This window comes from Manis pentadactyla, chromosome 4 (genome assembly GCF_030020395.1).
Source record: "Manis pentadactyla isolate mManPen7 chromosome 4, mManPen7.hap1, whole genome shotgun sequence".
Taxonomy (NCBI): Eukaryota; Metazoa; Chordata; class Mammalia; order Pholidota; family Manidae; genus Manis; species Manis pentadactyla.
Genome location: NC_080022.1, coordinates 37,836,678 through 37,858,798, shown reverse-complemented (window position 1 = coordinate 37,858,798; position 22,121 = coordinate 37,836,678). Strand labels below are relative to the sequence as shown.

Below are 22,121 nucleotides of genomic sequence, written 5' to 3'. Positions count from 1 at the left end.
CTCAGTTAGGGGAGGGCTGAATCTGCCTCTGTGGTGTTTGAGTGTGCTGTGAACAAAGTAGTGCTACAAACGGAGCAGCCCCCTGATGCTAACAGGCAATGGGGATTGGTCTTTTTTCTGGCATCATACTGGGGTCTGTGCACTGTGAATTCTTACAAAAATATAAGAAAACATCTTCCCAGCATTTGCTGCTATACATTCATTCACCTCACAAATGTGTTTTTAAAACAATTTTTTAAATTTTAGAAGAGTTTGACTGATAAGAATTCTTGAGAAGATAATGCAGAAAGTGCCCCTTGCCCCGTTCACCCCCCTGTTGACACCTTACTGTGATAATGGTACATTTCTCACAGTGAATGAACCAATACTGATCCATTAGTGTTAACTGAAGTCCATACTTCATTGAAATCTGCTAAGCTGTTCCCTGCTGTCCTTCCTGTGTCCCAGAATCCCATCCAGGACACTGTGTTGCATTTACCCTCGCTTTTGACTCCTCTTGGCTATGACAGTTTTTCAGACTTTCCTGATTTTTGATGATATTGAGTAATGATCAGATATTTGTCCCTCCACTAGGATTTGTTTTGATATTTTTCCGTCCATTGTATTTGTTTTGATTAGATGGGAGGAAGACCAGAAATAAAGTGCCCTTTTCATTACGTCATTTCCAGGTCACACACTATCAACCTGACTTATCCCCCTTGATATTAATCTCATCACCTGGCTGAGGCTTCTTTTTTGTAAAGTTACTCCTTTCCCCCCATCTTCCCACAGTGTATTTGGAAGGAAGTCATGATGAGCAGCCCGTACCTAAGGAGTGGGCAGTGGGCAGTTTTGCTTCCCGTCAACCAATGTGTTTTGAATGTTCACTGGTCCTGGGCACTACTGCAGATGCTGAAAAAATAGCAGTGAACAAGACAGAAAAGATTTTTTTCCTACATGGCACTTTCCTTCAAGTGAGCATTTAACAAAGAAGAAATAAATAGTTTTGGGGCATGATAAGGGGCCTAAAGAAAAAAAGGCTACAGGCTAGAGACGCACCAGGGTGCTGGGGGTTGGGGTGGGACAGGGTAGCTGCTTCGTTTCCTTAGTCTTTGGGAAGAAGGTGCCTTGCAGGCTGAATCCAGAAAGGGGATGAGCCACGCATGAACAACTGGGGAAGGGGCATTCTGGGCAGAAGGCACCACAGATGCCAAGGCCCTGAGGCCTGTTACAGGAACAGAAAAGATGTCATGACTGGACCCCTGAAGCACGGGATAGTATCAGGAGATGGAGTAGAGAAGAGTGGGGGTGAAGTCTTGCTAGGCTTACAAATCCCAGAAAAGTCTTTGGGTTTTATTCCAGCGGTGGAAGCCATTGGTCTGAAGTTGAGGAGATATGATTTGCTTTTATATAAAAAAGTTGGCTTTGTCTGTGGTATGTAGAATGGGCTCTCCTGGGGGCAAGAGTGGAGGGAACTGTGAGGCCAGTGTAGATGCAGTTGGACTAGTTCAGGTGAGGGATGATGGGGGCTTGGACCTGGGGGAGCAGGGTGGGTGGGTTCAACTGCACTTTGGAGCACATCTGATGAGTCGGTTATGGAGAGATCAAAAAACTGATGTTTGTTTGCACCTTTTGGCCCATGGTGGCACCATTAACTAAAACTAAGGGTGGCTGGGGGAGGAGCAAATTTAGAAGGTAAAATTACAAATACTGCAGGTTCAATAGAGAATTCCACTGCTGGCGCCACTGTTAGCAGCACCTTTGGTTTGCATCCTGTACCCAGAGGATTGGAGTAGTGTTGTATGCTACCTTCCTCCTAGTAGTCCACACTATTGACATGTGAGATGGAAATGGCAGGTGACCACGGCAGGCAATCCAGAAGTAAAGAACAGACCAGTTCCCAAGCGGCCTGGCTGCCCTCTGCTCCCTGCTGAGTGTGTGCCAGGCACTGAGCAGCATACCTCTCAACTTCTCCCAGGGCCTGGCCCATAGGGATATATTTTTTCCTGTCCAAGGAAGATAAATGCCACTAAGTAAACATATACTGGTTTGTGATGAATTATGTCCACATTAAAACCAGTTAACAAGTATTTATTAAACACCAACTACTATGTAATGCTGTCCTAGGTGTGGGCTGTGGTTCCTGTCCAGGTAGGTAGGTAAGACATCAATATAGTAAGGGGACAGAGTATGGGTTAAAAAAAAAGTGCCTAACCATACATACATAGTTAGCCAAAGTAGAGAAAGCACATGTCCCCAGGGATGCCTAGAGACATCAGGGAGATGGAAACAGCTGTAAATTTGATGGGCATTGAAGGGACTAGACCATGTGGACAGGGTTTCTGTTACAGAGTTGGAGAAGTAAGGGTTGGAGAGGTGAAATTATGGCCCATCTACCAACATGGGGGTCAGAATAGGTGCTCAAAAACTATTTGTCGGATGAGTGAGTGATTGGGAAAGTAGGTTGATACCACTGTCTGGAGGGCCTCCTGTGCAGGAATGAGGAGCTTGGAAGTCTCCTGTGGGCTACAGGAATCACTGATGGATATAACCAGTGTCTAGTAAACTGGAAGGAACCGGATCCTGAAGAAAGACTTCTGAATTTCTAGGCAGTATTTAATTTATTATAATAATAGTGATAGCACTAATAATAACAATAATTTTTATAACTACTTAATTAGCATTATTTTTGCCGGAAAGGCACAGTTAGTTATTTGCTTGCCCTGTCTGTGTGTGATTAGAGGCTATTGACTGAGACTAAGAGGGGCTTTTTTATCTTGAGGTTTTGTTGTCTTTCCTGCTGATAAGCCATCTCACTGTTGTTCTTTAATCTGTTTGCGTTCCATGAGATACCACAAAAGCACAATCTCTGACAAGGTAAATATGCCAAATCCTTATTATAACACTTAATCACTCAGGGCGGTTTCCCTCTGGGGTGGGGGTGGAGGGGTGGTGGGAATGGAAAGAAAAGTCCAGATTGCTTTGATTAACTGCATTTTTCTTTCTGGGTGAATGGGAAGGCTTTGGTGGGAGGCTGTTTCCAGGAAAGAATGAGAAAAGCAATTGAGAAGGTTCTGGAGTATTGGTCCACAGCAGGTGTTGAGCACCTATCATGAGCATGGTGCTGGGCTGGCTGCTGTCGGGGAACACAGGAAGAAGGCATCTGTCTTCCTTGCCAGAATGTAGTGTCTGTGAGGGCAGGGGTTTGTGCCAGGTCACCCTACCTGCAACAGGTGGGCCTCAATAAGTTCTCGTTGATTGGATGAGCCTTTAACCACATGGTAAGTAATTATTTTAAGGATTCAGACTGGTGAGAGATAACGTCCAACGGGATTTCCTAGCTTGGGCACCATGGAAGAGAGGGTGTTTAATATAGGACTTTATCCTCTTAAAACTGTACCCAGGGCCAGCCAGCTTCCCGTGGTTTTTCTTGTGTACTGTGAGGCTGCTTTCTCTCCACTTTGTGAATGAGAGCTGATACTCAGAGGGTTGAGAGCTTCATTCACACCACCAGGAGGGCAGGTACGTGCCTGATGTATTAACCAGTCTGGCTCAGGGGCTGGCGTGGTCTTCCTATACATGATGGGTACTCAGGGCCCATGTATGGAATGAAGGAAGTATTTTGGGAGTATGCTGTACTGGGAAGCCTCAGAAAGTAGGATGTGTGGCCAGGAAACAAACCCAGGCCTTCCATTTCCAGAGCCTGATTTCTTTTACCTACTGCCCAATTTCATTGGCAGAGATGGGGTGCTAGATTACCGTTCAAAAATACTCCCTGCCTCACCCTTCCGCCAGCCTCCTGCGATGTGGGGTTTGGCTCTGTGACTCGCTTTGGCTTCATGTTGAGCAAAGTGCACTTCCTGGCTCCTTGAGGTCGGGTTCTGTCATGTGACTTGCTTTAGCCAATGAGATGTCAGCAGATGTGAGGGATGAAGAACCTTCAGTGTGCTTGCTCGGTTGAGCTCTCTTGCCTCTGCTACCACCACGGGAAGAAATTCCCCCACATAGCTACTGCCCAGCTGGTCCCAGAATGAACACAGCAGGCCTGAGCCCAGCCCACAATGAAGAGCCAAGCCCAGATGGATATGCAGCGTGTGCCCAGATTAGCAACACCAACTGACCCACAGCAAAAATTGGAAATTATTGCTTCAAGCGATCTACCTAGCTTTGGTGTAGTTTATAACAGCAAGAGCTGACTGGTACAGGTGACAAGGGCATCTGAGGCAGGGGTCCCCCTGATACGTAATGGAGAGAAAGAAGCAGTGAGGCAGGAAATGAGACTGGGTATGTAGGTTTCAGCTAAATCTTGGAAGGTTTTCAATGTCGGTGCAAGGTATTTGATCATTTTCCAATAGGCAGTGGGAGGCACTGAAAGGTATTGAGTACAGAGGGATGAGACACAACCAGCTATGGAAGAGTGAATCGAAAGTGCAAAATAGTTAAAATGGAGGACTGTCCCTTGCTCTCCACTGTATCCCAGAGCTCAGCACCGTGCCCCTTATACAGTAGCTGTTTAATAAATATTGTTGATGCTGTTTGCCCCCCACTGTATTCCAGAGCCTAACATTATGCCCCTTATGTAGTAGGTACTTAATAAATATTTGTTGAATGAATGCATGTATAACAAAATTGTCCTGGGGTTTGATAATGGGGACTTAGACAAAGAAGTCTCTGATAATTCAACTATAGACACATTCATTCATTCACCAGTGTTTTTTGAGGTCTTCAGGTGGGTAAGTACTTGAATGTGGGTCAAGGCTATACAGAGCCTGAGGAGAGATCTGTTGGATCCCTCCCCATACATGTGAGGAAAGGGGGTCTGGCTGACAAGGAGGACAGGCTGGAAAGTGAGAGTGAGGAGCAGTGGAGAAGTTAGGCACTGGGAAGGGGTAGCCTTGTAGGAGGAGGGCATGCCTCCCTCTCTTGGTCATGAGGACACAGTGGCAGTGAGCGTCATCTCTGCTGGCTTCAAATGGGACCCAGACAGCATCACTTGCCCTCCTGCTGAAACCTATGGCTCCTTCTGCAGAGATCACTAGGTTTGTGAGTTCTGATGATATTTGACCTTTCCTTTTAGACCAGGCTGTCCAGTCCGTTTAGGCTTTGTGCCCACACCTTCATTCATTCATCTTCTCTGGGCCAGGACCCAGGCTGTGTGACAGGGAGACATTGAAGACTGAGAAGTGGTCACTTGCTTAGAGGAGAGCATAGTTCAGTCATTCATAAATTCATAAAGAGCTTCTTCTGGCAAACCTGGGCCTTCTCCCAGCCTATATTTCCTCATCTGTAAAATGGTCAGTGAGAGGTCTGGGCTCAAATCCCAAGTCTGCACCTTGCTGGCTGTGTGACCTTGGGGAAATTGTGACTTGACTGAGTCTCTCTACAAGGTGGCCTAATTCCTTTCTTGCAAGGTGTGATGATCCTGGGGGATGGCATGTGGGCCAGAGGCTGAGCATGAATGACAGCTTGTTAGAAAGTGCCCATGGCTGGTTGAAATTAAGACAAGCCCTGAATTCAGGCCCTGTCTGCTGGGCTTTATCCAGGAGTCCCTGCTTGTGTGAGCAGACTCACCCAGGGGGAGCATTTATTTGCATCTGCCCCAGGTCAGGAGCCATCAATCCCACACCTGGGAAAAGAAAGAAATAAGCAAACAAAACCTCCAGGCTTCAGTGATCATACACTGGGCAGGAAGGGTAAGCAGAGCCCATCTCCTATGTTAAAGAGGAGCTAACAGTAGTGGCTGCCTAAAATTTTGAGTTGAGAATGATTCTGAGGCTCTGTTGGACTTATTGGGATACAGGGCTGTGATGAATTAATGGTAGGCACAGGAGAAACTGTGGGTGGCACATATGCCAAATGTGCACAGGGCTGATATCTTTAGCTGCATGATCAGCCACCCAGTCATTTATTATTCATTCAATAAATTATTACTGAGCCCCTTCTTCATGTTGGGAGTGTCCAAAACAAAGCAATATTCAGGGCCCTGGTGCTGGCTACATTCTAACAGAGACAGATGGGCAGCCAATAATAACCATAAGTAAATAAAATACAAGGCTAGGAGGTAGTGTGTGCTGCAAAAATAGGAGTAGGACAGGGTTAAGAGGTTGTAAAGTACCCGCACCCGACCTCCAGAGACGGTCTTATCTAAAGTGCTCAGAGCAGTGTATGACCCCGAACTGTTGCTGGTGCCCCTGGGGCTCATATATGCTGAGTGCTTGAGGTGATTCCAGGGGCAGAGTTGTCTTGGACTGTGGGTGCAGTATGTGTACTCACGTGTGCGTGTGCACGTGCACATGGACTCACCTGGGAGTGATCCTGTTTTCTGGAACCCAGGATGAGTGACTTTGGATTGGCCATTGTTGGCATTAGCTATACTTCCTCACCTGCCCGGGTAACTAAGAGTTATTGTCCCTTTGTATATAAGGTCCTGGCCTTCTGGCAGCTAGCTTGTGGGCTTGGGGATTCTTGTGGTGGAGGGAGAAAATGACAATTATTGTCATAGAAGCAGCCTGCAGTTTACCTTCTTGGTCTCTCTAGGAAAAAGATTTACTGAGCAAATTAGAATTAAATATAAATATTCATGAAGGAATGTACATCTGGGTCACAACCACATTGTTATCACAAGGCAGGGATGTTATTTGTTTTGAATCAAATATTAATATGCTAATTTCAACAGTTCTTATCTCTATGAAGGAGGTAATGTAAGGCCCTCTACTAGGCAATACTTTCTTGCCTAGATCCAGTTACCATGGGAATCAGTCAACCAGGGTGGTGCCCTCCACGTTCCCATCACTGCACTAGGCATTGTAGCATTAGTATCATTTGTCCTCGAAAACCACATTGTACACTGTGGGGTAATACATAGCAATACCTCATTTAGGCTACATCAGCTTAGAATGAGCTCTTCTAGTAAAAATGAATTATCTAGATAATAAAATCATAACCCTTAGGTATCATGATGTTTGTTGACATAACCACTTTGGATAGGAAGCTTTTAAAAGTATCTTTGTCACAAACAGCAGACTCTCTAGTCAGAGACTCAGGGTCATCTGCAATGACCCTGGACATCATGCAGGGAGGTGTGTAATAGTGGATAACCCTAGGCTGCTGTCATAGTCCGGTTTCTCAGAGTCTTGCTGACCATTTCTCCATTCCCCCAATCAGAGTCAGGCTGAACCTTTTGACTTCTAACTGGAGCCAGCAACCTTTGCAACATATTGGCTGCTTTTAATCTTTTGTGAACTAGGAAGCCAGAGAACCAGATTTATTAAAAGTGATTCCAAAGCTAAAGTAAATAATTTCAGATGAAGATGCTAAGCCATTCTTCTAGGAGTCGAGTGCATGCATGCAGTGTGATATCCGTTTTGTTGTTTGGACATGTATTCTGGACATGAAAAGTTACTAGATGTGGGGCTTCTGGGTACATGAAGTAGTACCCTGTGTGTGTGTGTGAGTGTGTGTGTGTGTGTGTGTGTTCACATATACTCATGAGCCATCAGAGGAGGGGGTTGGTAATTCAGTGAATTCAGTTTCTGAAGGACTCTCTCGGCACAGGGCTCCAGTGTGCTCATCCTGGCCCTGATTATAGTGGATAAAGGCTTCCAGAAGGCTGATTTCAGCTCAACAGAGAAGAATTTGTTTATAGTCCGAGAAGTCCAGTTATGGAACAGCTTGGGAAGCCATGAGTTCCTATCACAGGGGCTGTTCTAGAGAAGGCCAGGTAACACCTATCCAAGCACTTAGTTGAGAGAACTTAAACATCCATCAAGTGATTGACCCAGTTTTTACATTTTTTAATTTGTCAGCTTTGTTAAAGTGTAATCATGTATACTAAACTGTGTATATTTGAAAAGTTGACCTGATTTTTAAAATCTGTTCTTAAAGTGGGGCAAAGCTATATTCTCCAGATATAAATCTGCATATCCACTGCATCCTGCAGTTCAGGTCAGCAACTGTTGTGGACTGAATGTTTGTGTCTTCCCAAAGTTTGTATGCTGAAGACTTAATCACTAATGTGATGGTATTTGGAGAAGGGGTCTTTGGGAGGTAATTATGTTTAGATAAGGTCATAGAGGTGGAGATTAGTGCCCTCATGATGGCATTAGTGCCCTCATAAGAAGAGACACCAGAGAGCTATCTCTCTTTCTCTGGCCACCATGTGAGGACACAGCCGGAGTCAGGAAGAGAGGCCTCCCCGGAACCCACCCATGCCAGCACACTGATCTCAGATGTCCAGCCCCAAGAACTGTTGGAAACCATCTTGCTGTTGTTCAGCCGCCTAGTCTATGATATTTTGTTTGGGAAGCCCAAGCTAAGGCAGCTACCCTCTTCTCTGATGGGCCTCAGTTACTGGGGTTTCTGCCACACGTTCATCAGAAAGTCTAAGAAGCTCCTCTTTTGTCATTTACATGGAAAGCTGAGTGGAGACGTGTCCCTCCCACACATCTTAAGGTGAGACCTTCATCTTAAACAACTAGAAATAATTGACATTTTCTTTGGTGTCAGATGACAGTCAGGCAAGTCAAGAACCCAGCTGTAATGCCACAAATACTGACAAGCGTGGGATGTCACCTTCCAGAAGGCCTGTGGAAGGCTCTGGGCTGCTTGTGTTCACTCCGGGAAGCAGCTGCCTGGGCTCCCATGACCTGGCTGGTGTTCCCAGATGTCATAATGCATAGCCCTGCTGCCTCCCTGCGGTTTATGGCCAACTCAAACCCTCGGACCCGTGCCGATGTTCAAAAAGATTTAATAGGCTTCCTTGTAAACAGCAGCTAACAGTTGTTCAAGCGACACACATTGGTTCACATGGCTGTGGTGCTGAGTGCGGTTTGGGCTTGTTATTTGTTTGGATTTGTTCCCTTTAGTAAACAGTTAGGAGTGTCTGCCTGCAAAATCTGTCTTCTGGGCCGGAGAGGGCGGATAGAGAGGAGAATTCTTCCTTCCTGCTCTGTTCTTTATGACTCAGGGATTGCCGCAAGTTTCTGAAACCCTTTTTGAGCACACAGCTCTCTATGACCTTAAATGCCAGTGGTCAGAGGTGGCAGTGACCAGGCTGAATGAGCCAACCCAGATCACGACAGTCAAAGATGAAGGTAGGACCCCATTTCCCCCATGTATTGAAGTGGGAAGAGTATGTGAAGTCACATGTGTATATTGAGTACCTTTGTCAGAGGCCCTGGCAAAATAGGGACCCCAGAGGTCAGTTTCTCTCCTGAGTGGGGAAGAGGGCAGGGCCAGGTCAGCTGGAAAGGATGTGGCAGTTAGATGTCAGGTGTAATCACAGTGAGCCAGGGGCATCTGGCTGGCCCTTCTCTGCCCCACAACCTCCTCAGGAGTTACTAGAGTCTCTGGCCCCAAAGGGTTTTTTTTTTGCAAGGAGAGAGATGCCTAATTACAAGTCTGAATCTATAACCTGGTTCTGGACCCTGCCAGATATGCCCATCACTTTACAATGTGGAGGTACAGCCCCAAGTTCCCAGGAAAGTCAGACCGATGCCCTCATTGGAGTCCTTCCCACCTCCATCTGATGGTGGAAGTAGCCCCCTTCCCCAGGGACTTTAGGTTGAAACTGCAACCTGGCCTTGATGCTTGAGTTGAACCTCTTTGATGAAATCCTGGAAGAGAAATCAAAAGCTCTCAAGGAAGAATCATGTGCAATGCTTACAGTCCCTGAATACATCTCTAAACAAAAAGACTTATTCTTTGAAGACCGAGTCAGATGGCTCAGTGCCCTTAATGGAGGAAAAAGACTCTCAAGAATTTGGGAGAACCATGGATGAGGAGAAATGGCATCTACTTGTAGTGGAGGGCTGTGCCCTCTCTGGGCAGGGCATCCAGGGGCCACTGGCCCGTGCACTGTGAGGTCTGTCCCTGCCCTTCCATCACCTCTTCAGCTGCGTAGAGAAGGCAGAGCAAGTGATCAGCCCCAGCCTGGGCCCCAAACTCCCCAGCCACGGAGAAGGTACTAGCTGAAATCCCACGACTGCTTGTTATCAAACCAACAACTTGCTGGAAGCAAAACTGCAGAAACAACTCAAATGCCAAGTTTTTACCCACTGCCCCAAGTATATCAGTATCTGTGGCTCAGACTCTGTTCTTTCCTAATCAGAAGACTAGACTGGCATTTTGACGAAAGCATTTGGGACAGGGATGCAGTTAGTTCAGTAGGGGAAATAGTTCAAAACATGGCACTCAACAGGCCATGGGTGGGAAGGCCTTTGCTCTGTAAAATGTTTGGAAGCCATGTTTGCAGCATTTCAGAATTTTTAGTGAAGTTTGTCTCCTTCCCTCAACAAGACTATGGGTGATCTTTGCCATTCTTCCAACACTAAAATTATGTCCAAAGCTTCGAGTCTGGAAAGTGCCAAGTCCACTCAGGGGAAGCTCCAAGGTACCTTCTGACCCCTGTGCTCGCTCAGGTAGTGATTCTGCGTGTAATGTAACCAGAATACTCCCTTTTCATCTCTGTTAATTTCCAAATTGGCTCATTAAATCTATACATTCCAGAGACTCGGTCCAACATTCCAGGGAACCTTTCCATGGACAATCAGAGCAGTTCTTTTCAGCAGGGTTTGTTTAAGCAGAGGGAATGTGAGGGAAAAAAAATCTCCCAAACAAATCATCTTCCTCTTGCAAAGAGCACCTCCGACGGCAGCCTCTTGGCTACTGCAGCCCACGTCTCTCTGACTCTCCCTTGTCCCTTTTGCTTCATGCAGCGTCTCAGCCCAGTTTTGGCCTGGCCCACGTTCACTTGCTCACATGTTTGTCGAACTCCTCCTGCAGACAAGACATTGTTAACTAGCAACCCTGCCAGTGAGTCAGTGCAGTAAACTGTGGGCTTTTCTTTTCTGTGTTGTTGTTGGGACACAAACGTGTAAGTGTGTTTGAAACTTCAGAGCACAGTTGCCAGGGGAGGTGTCTGTCTTGCTGCCAGATGGGTACATAATGTACCACACATGTGAGTGGGGCACTGGGGAATTTTAGTTGGAATTAACAACCACACAAGAACTAGAAGCAAATAAATAACCCAAGTGTTCAAAGGCCATTTATCAGCTCAGTTTATCTCCACTGCTAAATACCAACTTTTTTTCTCTACTTACCTTTTCCATTCCTCTGACCTTCAGAGTTCTTCCCACATTCGGAATTAACGGAAGGTGCTCCCACAGCTCTGGGTCTTTGTGCCGTTGTTTAAAGGAATGGCCGGCTCGGCTCGTATTCTCTGAAGTGCTTTTCTGGGGAGATAACTTTCCCTTCCCCTGAGAGGCAGCCCTGGGGCAGTGAGGAGGCAGGAATGGCTCTTGGTCCCCAGCCTTCTAGTCTCTTTGCCTCTTGTCACCTGGGGCGGAGGAAGTAGAGGACATCCAAGCCCTGTCCAAATGTTGCCTGCTGCCTGTCGCTGCCTTCAGCCAGGATGTCTGGAACTTCCAGTGGATACAATTGCCTGGCACCTGTCTGTGAGGTGAACTCTCAGGAAACTGTTAAGCCCTGTTTGGGAGAAGGCCTGTCAGATAAATGCATATGTATGTTTCAGTCAGTTTATACTCTCTGCCCTGGCACAGACACAGTTAGTACCTGACAGTGGCAGGCATAAAATCAATATTTACTAAATGACCAAATCCATACTGGAATTATAGAAATTCAGTCCCGATTCAGAGGCCAATCAGCAGCCAGACTTACTTTGTTTCACAGCCATGCGGCAAGCCCTTTCATAGTGCCTTTGTGTGGCATAGAAATGGACACCCCTTCCTCTGAGTGTATGCATGGCTTGTCCTGGCCAGGAGCCCTTGGGCAGGGGTGAGTCTGCACCAGTGTGTGCAGTGGCCCTGCTGGGTGGGATGGTGTATGGGGAGAAAGGGAGAAAGAAAGGGGTGAAAAACACCCTCTGAAGCTAGAGTGTCTAGGCTCGTGTGCTCTTGTCACTGCTCAGGACCTGTAAGAGATATATTAGTACCTACTTGAGAGGGTTGCTATGAGGCCTAAATGAATCGCTATATGTAAAGTGTTTAAAACAGTGTCTGGCATGTGGTAAATACTGATTAACTATTAGCTTTTTTTCATGTTATTATTATTATTATGGGGAGAGGAACAGTTGTCAGGAGCTAAGGGTCAAGGGACACTGTCGGATACTTAGTTTCTTGAAGGGTGAAGGGGTGGGAGGAAAGGGAGTTGTATTTAGAAATAGATTGTTCAGTGGGCTGTGGTCAGTTTGAGTTGGGTTTCTGAAGCTGTAGCTCGCTGGAGCCTTCATGCGTACACACACACACACACACACACACACACACACACACACACACACACACACACACACTTTCTCTCTGTCTCTCTCTTTCACTCTCTCTCTCTCTCTTTCTCTCTTAATGAACAGTGGGGAAGTTAACCAACAGCATCCAGGGAACGGGCAAGATCAGGTAGGGCAGTCTGGAGCCAACTAGGTAGGCTTTGAAGATTCAGGCATTCCTCTGAGTGCCTGCCAGGGACACTGAGGCAGAAGCCCAGTAGAAACGAATTGCCCAGGGTTTCTCACAAGCATAACTGATGTCAGGTCTGTGTGTCAGATCACAAGTGCCTGCTCTGGGCATTGCTGATCAGTGGACTGGCAGAGCTTGGCTGAAGGACTACAGGAGCAGTGAGCAGGGTCCCCATTTCTGGCTAGGAGGGAGGTGGGGAGGGGGCCGTGGGACACCAGAGGCTAATGAGTTGAGATGGGAGGGGTGAATATCATTAAGGTCTTGAGTTGAGATGGGGCCTGGGAGGATGGTCAGGACTTGGATGAACAGAGCTGAGGCATTCCAGGCAGAGGTAGGGAGTCACATAGATTCAGGTGGGACTATGTGCAGTGAGACCCAGAAATAAGAGTAAAGCTGTGTGCCGGAGCAGTGATGGCCTGTGCATGTAGGGAGAACCTGGGATTAGACCGAGGGGTCAAGGCTGGGGCCGGGGAGCCTTGTAAGACAAGCTGGTGATGGAGAGCCACTGGCCGTGTTTTGAACAAACTGTTGTAATGATTCAGATGGAGGCACGGAGTCCCTACTACTTATCCATGTGTATGCTTCAGACAGTCAGGTGTGAGGGAAAGGCAGGGCTCAGGGAGTAAGAGGAGCAAGAGATTGCAAGGAGCTGGCCAGAGGCAGTGGGAGCGGTTTCTTAGTCATTGTAACCAACAGCTTGAAGAGTCAGAGGCCTGGGTGGACGCGGCAGGAACGGTGAGGAAAGGACAGGTGGGAGAAATGCAGTGGAGGAAGAAGCCCTCAGGCCTAGTGACTGATGAGATGCAGAAGACGTGTGTGCAGGGGTGGAGCCCTGTTTAGGAGGGAGGCCCCTGTGGGTAGAAATCAATTCCATTTCCATCTTACAGGACTCGAGGTGAACGTGAAGGGCCCCAGTGAACAGGCTGTCAGGCAGCGGGGCCACAGGGAGTGGGGTCTGGGCTGGAGATGAGGATTCAGGAGGCCTCAGGGCGGGGAAGAGATGGAGCACAGAGAGAGGAGACCAGTGACGGAAGCTGGGACAACAGCCATCCTCAGGAGCCAAGAGAGCGAGAGGGATGGAGCCGCCCAGGAGGTGGAGGTCACAGTGGCCGCGGAAGCAAGAGGAGCCCGTGGGGGTTGAGCCTCTGAGCCTGCCGCCTGCTTGGAAGGTGGCATACACATGCGGTGGGGAGTGTGGTAGAGGGAGAGCGCCCCAGCGTCCCGCTGCCGGGAATCACTCATCTCCAAATTGCCCAGCTCCTACTGTCCACCTCTACCCTCACCTGCCTTTCCTTGCAACTCTTTCCTTGGATCTCTTGTTTCTATAATCTTTTGATGCTGTGACCTGAATTTCTGTAGCTGGACACATAGTAGGCCTTCAGAAAATGCTTGTTTGAATGAATTGTAGCCATCATAAAATGAGAACCAGCTAAAGAGGAGAAATTCATAGGAAATCTGGAGCTCAGCTGGTCTCGTTCTCTGAAGTCTTTTGGACACCTATGAGGCAGGCTGAACCATTTCTGGAAAGAGGGAAAGAGTGCTGGAATGAGAGGCAGGAGCCCTGGGCGGGGGTTGAGTGCCTACTCAGCCACCAGCTCCAGGCTAGGTAAGGGAAGAAGGAACACATTTGCTCAGTATCTTCTGAAGCCAAGCATAAAGCTTGGCACTTCCACAAACAGCATTGTATTTCATTGATCCACAGAGTAATCTTGGGATACTGATTCCATATCGTTGTGTGATGTGTGCTCCTGTGCGTCACTAGGTCTGACAGTGTCCCAAGTGCAGCACAGCTTGGATGTCTGACGACTGGCCATCCTCCTGCAGCCTGCAGGCCTCTGGAAGGAAGACAGGTTTTGTCTTGTGAGAAGGGGCAAGAGTGAGTCCTCAGGAAGCTACAGAGGGCAAGGGAGTGTCCTGTGTCCTTTTGAGCCTATGAGTCTAAGAGCAAAGGACTGTGTGACTTGAATACACAGTGTTTGGGGCCAAACTGTCTTGGATGCCTGAAAACATTTGATTTGATGTCATGAAAAGCTCTGAAAGTATCTCTCCAAAGCTCCAATGAAGGAATTAGGGATTTGTATATACGTATGTGTTCAATTTTCAGCTGTCCTAATTTCTCTAAAAAAGCTGCTGGTTCCTCTTCAGGGTTGGTCTGGGCTCCTCTGTGCTTCCTCTGCACTGGGATGGATGAGCCCTGGGTGCCTGGTCCACTTGGCCCAGTTTCCCAGGCTGTTTGGGCCATCCTCTGTGGCATTTTTCAATCACACACAGTCAGGAGCTAAGAAAATTAAAACAAAGCAAATATTCTCTAACCCTGAGTGATAGCAGGAGATTGCTGAGTGCCTGTGGATTGAACCAGTACCTGAGTAATCGGGTGCAGATCAGACAGAGTCTCTCTTCTGTCACAGCAGAATGAGGCCATCAGAGGGGACCCAGGCATTCCCCATAGGAACTAACAGTAGAAAAAGCCCTGAAAAGAAAGATGGGACCTGCCCTTGGGGAGGTGACAGTGTCCCCAGGAAGGAGACAGTCATGCGGGAGAACAGTTATATAAGAGCAGAGGTAATTCGTCTTACTCATTAGGAGCTCAGCAAATCCTGAATGAGTGGGTGAAGGCACGGATCTGGTTGCTTGCGGATGGCTGTGCTCTCTGCACTCTGTGTCCCGCCCCTGAGGGGCTCCCCCTGTAGTGGGAAAGACAGGCATGCACATGTGAGTCCAGGAGTGGGTGGCAGGCTCCACAGTAGAGAGTTGTGCTCGAGGCCTTGAGTGTCACAGTAGGAGTCCTAGAGGAGATGGAGTTAGATTTCTGGAGAACAGGAGAAAGAGCATCTTAGATACAAGGAACAACAGCCAGTGTGTAGGACGAGAGGCCAGAAGCAGTCTGATGTTCCCCCTGATATGAGGCAAGTGTAGGTTTGGATGCCCACTGCACCCTAACCTACGGGCTTCCACATGCCTCTGCTGGGGTCTCAGAGGACCTCAGCTAGAAGGATGGGCAGCAGAGGCTATAAAAAGTCTAGATTAATAGAGGCAGGAGTTTGCTGGGGAGACCTCCTGGGGGAGGAAGGTATGCCTGGGGCCTCAATGAAAGAAGGGAAGAAAAGCAGGGCAGGATACCAGCAGGAGCACAGAACCAGGAGCTGGATGGGAACATGCCATGGTGGGAGCCCCAGACTCTCGAGGGGTGCTTGCAGTGGCATATGGCACAATGTCTGGCCCCTTCAGATAAGGCTGAGGCTCACTTCTCCAGGGGGCAGTAAATGCTACTGGAAGAATCCTTGCATCAAGAGAGGAGGGCCCCTGAAGGAGGAGCAGCCACTGCCTGGTCAGGTCTCTGAGAATGCCAAGTATTTGAGTAGGTGTCAGCAGACCTGGCGTCTGGAATCAGGCAGTTGCCATGCCTCAGTCTGACTAGCTGGAAAACATGGGCACTGTGGGGGAACTCTGCATTCTGTGATTACCTTGTCTTGCAGCCTTGAACAAGGCATGTGACTTCTGGAACTCAGCTGCTTAGTTTATAAAGTGAGGAGAATGGAGCCTATGTCACCACAGAGCATTTGAAGGACTCTGCAGACAGTGCCAGTGAGCTCACTCCCCATTTCTTCCTCTGATGTGCTTCCTCACCCTCTCCACCACTTGTCCCCTGGGTTTTGAGGACAGCAAGCCTGACAAGCTCCACCCACATCTGGAGGGATGTCCTCAGGCTGCACAGCCTGGAGCCTGCCCCCTGCAGACTCACGCACGTGCCCAGCAGCAGGAATGCAAGCAGGCCCACCTGGCACAGCAGACTGCTCGCCTTGGGAGGATGGCGTCCAGTCTGCTCTGGGCCCAGGGTCCTGGCTTCGGCTCTCTGAGCTCACCGAGGTTTATTTATTTATCATTTGTTTGGGGTGAAATGGGAGAGAATCAAATCCAATGTGCTGTTTTAGTTGCAGTTGGTGGAAAGAAAGGCATGCCTGTTTCTCCCGAAAGAATCCCCTGTATTGTGGCCCTGGCTTCTTGGTTGGGTTTCAGCAGACAATGGTCTCCTTTCTCCCTGTGCCCGACAGCTCGCCCCCACCTGCCCGCCCGCCTGTCTGCCCTTGGTCCACTGGGCCTGCCACTGCCCGTTTGACTTGGCAGCTGGGAAGGAGACGCCTTGGCCAATCAGTCCAGTCCAGCCTAGCCTACCAGGCCCTGCAGGCCTTCTGGGGCTGCCATGCCCCTGTGACCCCCAGATCTCTGTTTGGGTTTCTAGTCCATTAAAATGTGTTGAGGGCATGCCCTGTGCCAGGCACTGTGCCCACAGAAGGGAAGCCCTCCTCCCTCCAGGAGCAAGGCCAGGGGTTCAGGTCCCAGGTGAGCCCCAGTGCCTCTTGTACCACTGCCAGATGTTTTTATTGTTATTTTGCAGATGGAGAAAAGGAAGTTCTCGGGGTGGGTGACTTGTCAAGTTCACACAGTGAGGAGGTGTTGGCTGAGATTTTGGGGTGTCTTTCCCTCATTCTGGGCAGAGGCAAAGATCCATAGGTCTGCAGAGGCTAAGGGTGACCTCAGCATTCCCTGACTGCTTATCTGCAGCCTTTCTTCTCAACCCCCGGCAACCTGGCCAGTGCCTCTCATCACAGCACAGAGTCAGAGGCTAGCAAGGCCCCTGCACACATGCTCCCTGTTGGCCTCTCCAGAGGCACTAAACACTTCTCCCTTTTCTTGCTTCTCTCTGGTCTCATTCCAGTTTTGCTGTTTCTTCAGCTCACCGAACTCATTTCTATCTCAGCGCCTTTGTACATGCAGCTGATCTGCCTGGAGCTCTCTTCTCCCGTGTTGATGGGGCTGGGTCTTGACAAATAAGGGGGCCACTTAATTTAAATGGTCTCCTTCCACACACACCCTTAACTCCTTACCTTTCTCTCCCTTTCTCTGTATCATTTGTCTCTTCCCAAAATCATAGTACTTATCTGCTTGCTTGTATTTCTGTCTCCCCTATTGGATGTAAGCTTCTTACCCAGCCCATTCTAGGAATGTGTTAAATATATGTATTTTTTGAGTGAATGAACAAAATTTGAAATATTGGATCTTAATATTCAGGAACTTTTTCTCAGAATATTTTATTTCCTCTAGTAAGTTTCTGGGACCTTGGGGACACAGATTTAAGGAACTGTAACCTGGAAAGGTATAGTCGTTTGGTGGACTGATGGGGAGAGGCCAGCAGAGGTGGACAGAGAAGTTAGGTAACCAGGCTTCAGTGCCAAACAGACTGTGGGACCTTGAACAATTTACTTAGCTGTCTATGCATTGGGTTTCTTTATCTGTAAAAAGGGAATAATAGTACTGTCCTCAAGGATTCTTTTGAGGAGTAAGTGATGGGTTAACATATAAAAAAGTACTTAGAATAATGCCTAGCCCAAAGTAAGCATTATATTAGTATTATTTACAGTTACTGTTATTATTATTACTACTTACTAGCTATTTCTGCTGTTATTACGAGTAGCAATATAGCAATACAGTTATTATTCAATCTCAGCTCTGACATTTGCAGCCCACATGTTTTTAGGTGAGTTGTGGAACTTCCCTTGACCTCAGTTTTCTCACTTATGGTTATTGGTAGATTGCTAGTCTCATAGATTTGTCATGAGGATGTACTGAAAAAATGTGCATCAAATGCTTAATAAAGTCCCAGGAGCTGGAAACATGGACAGAAGAGAGACTCGGGTGGGAGAGAGGAGGTGAGGAGGCTTGACTGGAGGTAGGCCGGGACCAGCAAGAGGAGGTGACTTAGAAGCAGGGAGATGGGGAGTGTTAGAAAACAAGAGAAAGGGAAACATCTTGAAATTTCACGGGAGGAATACAGAGAAAAAGTTGCCAAAAAGGAGGGGAGGGAGAAGGGCCATCTTATTCTGTCACTTGGGAGGGTCTTGGAACCTTACAGAGGGGTAAGAATTTTGAGTTCTGTGGTCAAGGGAATCAGGACATGCAAGGTTAATGGCCTGAGAGAGGTATATTTATTACCAGGTCCTCCACATACCCCAGGTTGGCTGGGGTGACAGATTTGAAAGTTTAGTGTTGGATTTGACCTCTTTTACCTATTATGATGCCGTTTTGCTAATGGGCCTTTAGCTGGTCTATCTGCTCCCTGAAAGGACATCCCTGGCAGGCTGTTAACCAGGGAATCCCCTTAGGATAATAGCACCTTTGTCCCAGATGGCAGAGTCCTTGTCCCCACTATCCCAAGCCCATCCCCACTCTTTTATAGTCTCATAGTCTTTAACTCAAGATGCCTGTGTCATCAGGATTTCAGAACTTCCAACTTCAAGATTCCAAAGCCTATGACCCTCAAAGTCCAGAATTGTGGTTGCCACAATTTTTACAGCCAATGTCACCAAAGTCCCTGACCATTTGAGATTCTTTTCTGTTTTCAAACATGCTATCTGATCTACTCTGTCCCTTTTTCTGCCTAAGGAAACCTGGCCTAGGAATCAGGTCTGGCCCTGGGGCTCCTGGTAGGTTGAGTTTAATCATCAAAAATCATCAGCCAGTTCACCTGGCTGAGCCTAGGTGTCCTCACCTATAAAGCATGGATAATAAATGACCTCAGAGTGTGTTTGTGAGGATGGGAATATAAAATGTTGGAAAGGAAAGTGCTTCACAGATGTGAGCTATTCCTATTTTAGTTCCTGTCAGCCCTGCTCAGCATCAGCATCATGACACTGGAAAATCCAGCTACGTGCGCTGCTTGTCTTTGCTTTCCTTTCCTCTGTGGGCTATGTCTACCCTTTGCTGTTTACCCAGATTTTTAACTCAATCTGCTCTCCGGCTTCCCCAGCTCTCTTGTCTGGCTTCACCATTTCCCTGCTTTCCTGTGCATTTTCCAGGAGTGTCCAAGTCATGATTAATTCCTCCCCTGCTTTCACCTCCTCTGTCTATGCCTCTGTTATAGCCCTCTACAAAGCTTCTTTGTACACAAGCTATGAAGGTATGTGTTAATTATGTTATTATGTTAATTGCCTCCTGCCCCCTGTCACTCATGGGTCTTTGGTGTCTAACAGCATTGACTGACCTGGGGCCAGGCCCCCGGCCTTTCTGATTCTTAATTTCCTCACTGCTAACATGGGGAAAGTAAGTAACGCATACCTCATAAGGTTGCCGTAATTAACAGTGAACAGAATATTAGCCTTAAGTCGTTTCAGGTAGCTGGCACTTAGTAGGTTGTCACAAATACCAAGAGAGATGACAAAATTAGCAGGGATAAACATAAGCTTTGAATCTAGGTCCAAACCACAGCTTTGCCCCCTGAGAGTTATGTGACTTTAGGCAGGCTGCTCAACTCTTCTAAGCTGAAACTTTCTCATTTATAAGATCCTTAAAAACAAGCATAACAGGATTGCAACAAGGTTTGGTGCTAATATTAGTAAAATGTGTGGAAGAGAGTAGGCACTCAGTAAATGGCACCTATTATTACTGTTTCTCTCTACCTTCTCATGGAAGAAACCTAGTCTTATTTATCCTTTTTGCACTCCCTTGGGCTGTTGTGTACAGCACAACTTAGTTTCTGAAGTGAATTAAATTAGCAAACCTGGAAACTCAGATGGGAGAGCCCACAAAGAGGAATGAGAGAGACAATGTAAAGCTTTGAGAGGATAGCGAGGGAACTCTTCCCAATGCATTTCTCAGCTTCACGAGGCCAGCATTACCCTGATACCAAAGCCAGACAAAGACACTATAAGAAAAGTACAGGCCACAATACTCATGTCATGAATGTGGATGGATGCAAAAACTCTAAACAAAATATTAGCCAATCAGAGTCAGCACTATATAATAAGGATAATACGTTATAACTAAACATGGGTTTTCGTAGGAATACAGGGCTGGTTTAATGTTCAAAAGTCAATCACTGTGATTTACTATATCAAGAGACTAAAGATGAGAAACCTCTATGATCATCACTATAGATATAGAAAAAGTCTTTGCCAAGATTTAACATTGTTCACAATAAAAATTCTCAGTAAACTAGGATTAGAAGGGAACTTACTTGATCTGCTAAAGGGCATCTACAAAAAACCTACAGGTAGCATCAAACATAATGGTGAAAATTGAATGATTTTCCCTAAGATGAGGAACAAGGCAAATCACAGATCTGATAAAAGACTTGTATGCAGAATATATAAAGAAATCTCAAAATTCAATGACAAGGAAACAAATACAATAAAAAAATGGACAAAAATTTGAACACTTCTCAAAAGAAGACACAGAAGGACAATTAAGCACATGAAAAAATGCTTAACATCTTTAGTCATTAGGAAAATGCAAATTAAAACCACAATGAGATACTACTACATGCTTATTAGAATGCCTTCAATTAAGACCAACAATACCAAATGTTGATGAGTTTATGGAACAAGTACAACTCTCATATTGTTGCTGGGAATGCAAAGTGGTACAACCACTCTGTAAAACAGTTTTGCAGTTTCTATAAAGTTAAACATACCCTTGCCACACCCAGAAATCCCACTTCTTGGCATTGCCTAAGCGAAATCACAACCTGAGTTCACACAGAAACTATGTACAATGTTTATACTAGCTTTATGTGCAATAACTCCAAAACTGGAAACAACCCAGATGTCCCTAAACTGGAGAGTTGATAAACAGTCTGTGATATGTCCATACAATGGAATACTGCTCAGTAATGAAAAGGAAAGAACCACTGATAACAACTGATGGATCTCAAATGCCATTATGCTAAGTAAAAGGAGTCAGACTCAAAAGGCTATATATACTGTATAATTCATTTATATGACTTTCTGGAAAAGGAAGAGCTAGAGAGATGGTGGAGGGGGGTAATAGATTTACTACACAGGGACACAGGAGAATTCTTTGGGATGTTGGAACAATTTTATATTTCAATTTGGGTGGTTATGTGACTGTATATGTTTGACCAAATACAAACAACTGTACAATAGAAACAGTGTATATTACAGTGTGTGAAGTATTTTTTAATAATGAAAAAAATAAAAGCTCCAAAAGCAAGTTAGTAAAGCTTTAAGGTCTCTAGAGTAAGAAAATGGTATGCAAATATCTGTTGGATTTGGTACAATCCTGGCTTCCCAGTTTGTATCTCAGACTAGTGTCAGAGCCAAGATTCGCTCTGGAAGTTCATCATCTCCCTGGAACATGGTAACAGCCTTCTCATTGCCTTCCCTGCATTCCCACCTTCCATCCCCTACACACGCTGTCCCAGAGATCTGAAACAGGAATGCACAAAGCCCCTCCTTTCAGAGGCTCCCCATTGCCTTTGCTCCAAGGTCTGAGTCCATCCCATAACTCACAGCCCCTCCATAATCTGTTCCCCAGCCACCCTGACTTCCGCAGGCCTTCCTAAGCCCCAGGGACACTGAACTACTTTGTGTTTGCTGCCCAAGTCAAGCCCCAGGGACACTGAACTTTGTGTTTGCTGCCCAAGTCAGACTCAATCCCACCTTGGCGACTTTGGGAGGGCTGTCCCTATTCTGAGAATTCCAGACCCCTTTTTTCTCCTTTCTTAACCTCCAAGGATCCCTGAGATGCTCCCTCCTGAAGAGGTCCCATCCCACCTCAGGCCAGAGCTGCACACATCCTCCTGGGTATTCCCAAATCAGTCTACTTACCGCACCTCTGCCTGGGGGCCGTGCTGCATGCCACTCACCTCTCCCCTCAAGG

At 46.9% G+C, this 22,121-nt stretch overlaps 1 protein-coding gene across 3 annotated transcripts in view; it reads left to right on the top strand.

The window, feature by feature from the left end:
- TRABD2B (TraB domain containing 2B) overlaps nucleotides 1-22,121 on the top strand; it is a 216,777-nt gene that overhangs the window by 19,489 nt on the left and 175,167 nt on the right. The window lies entirely within an intron of this gene.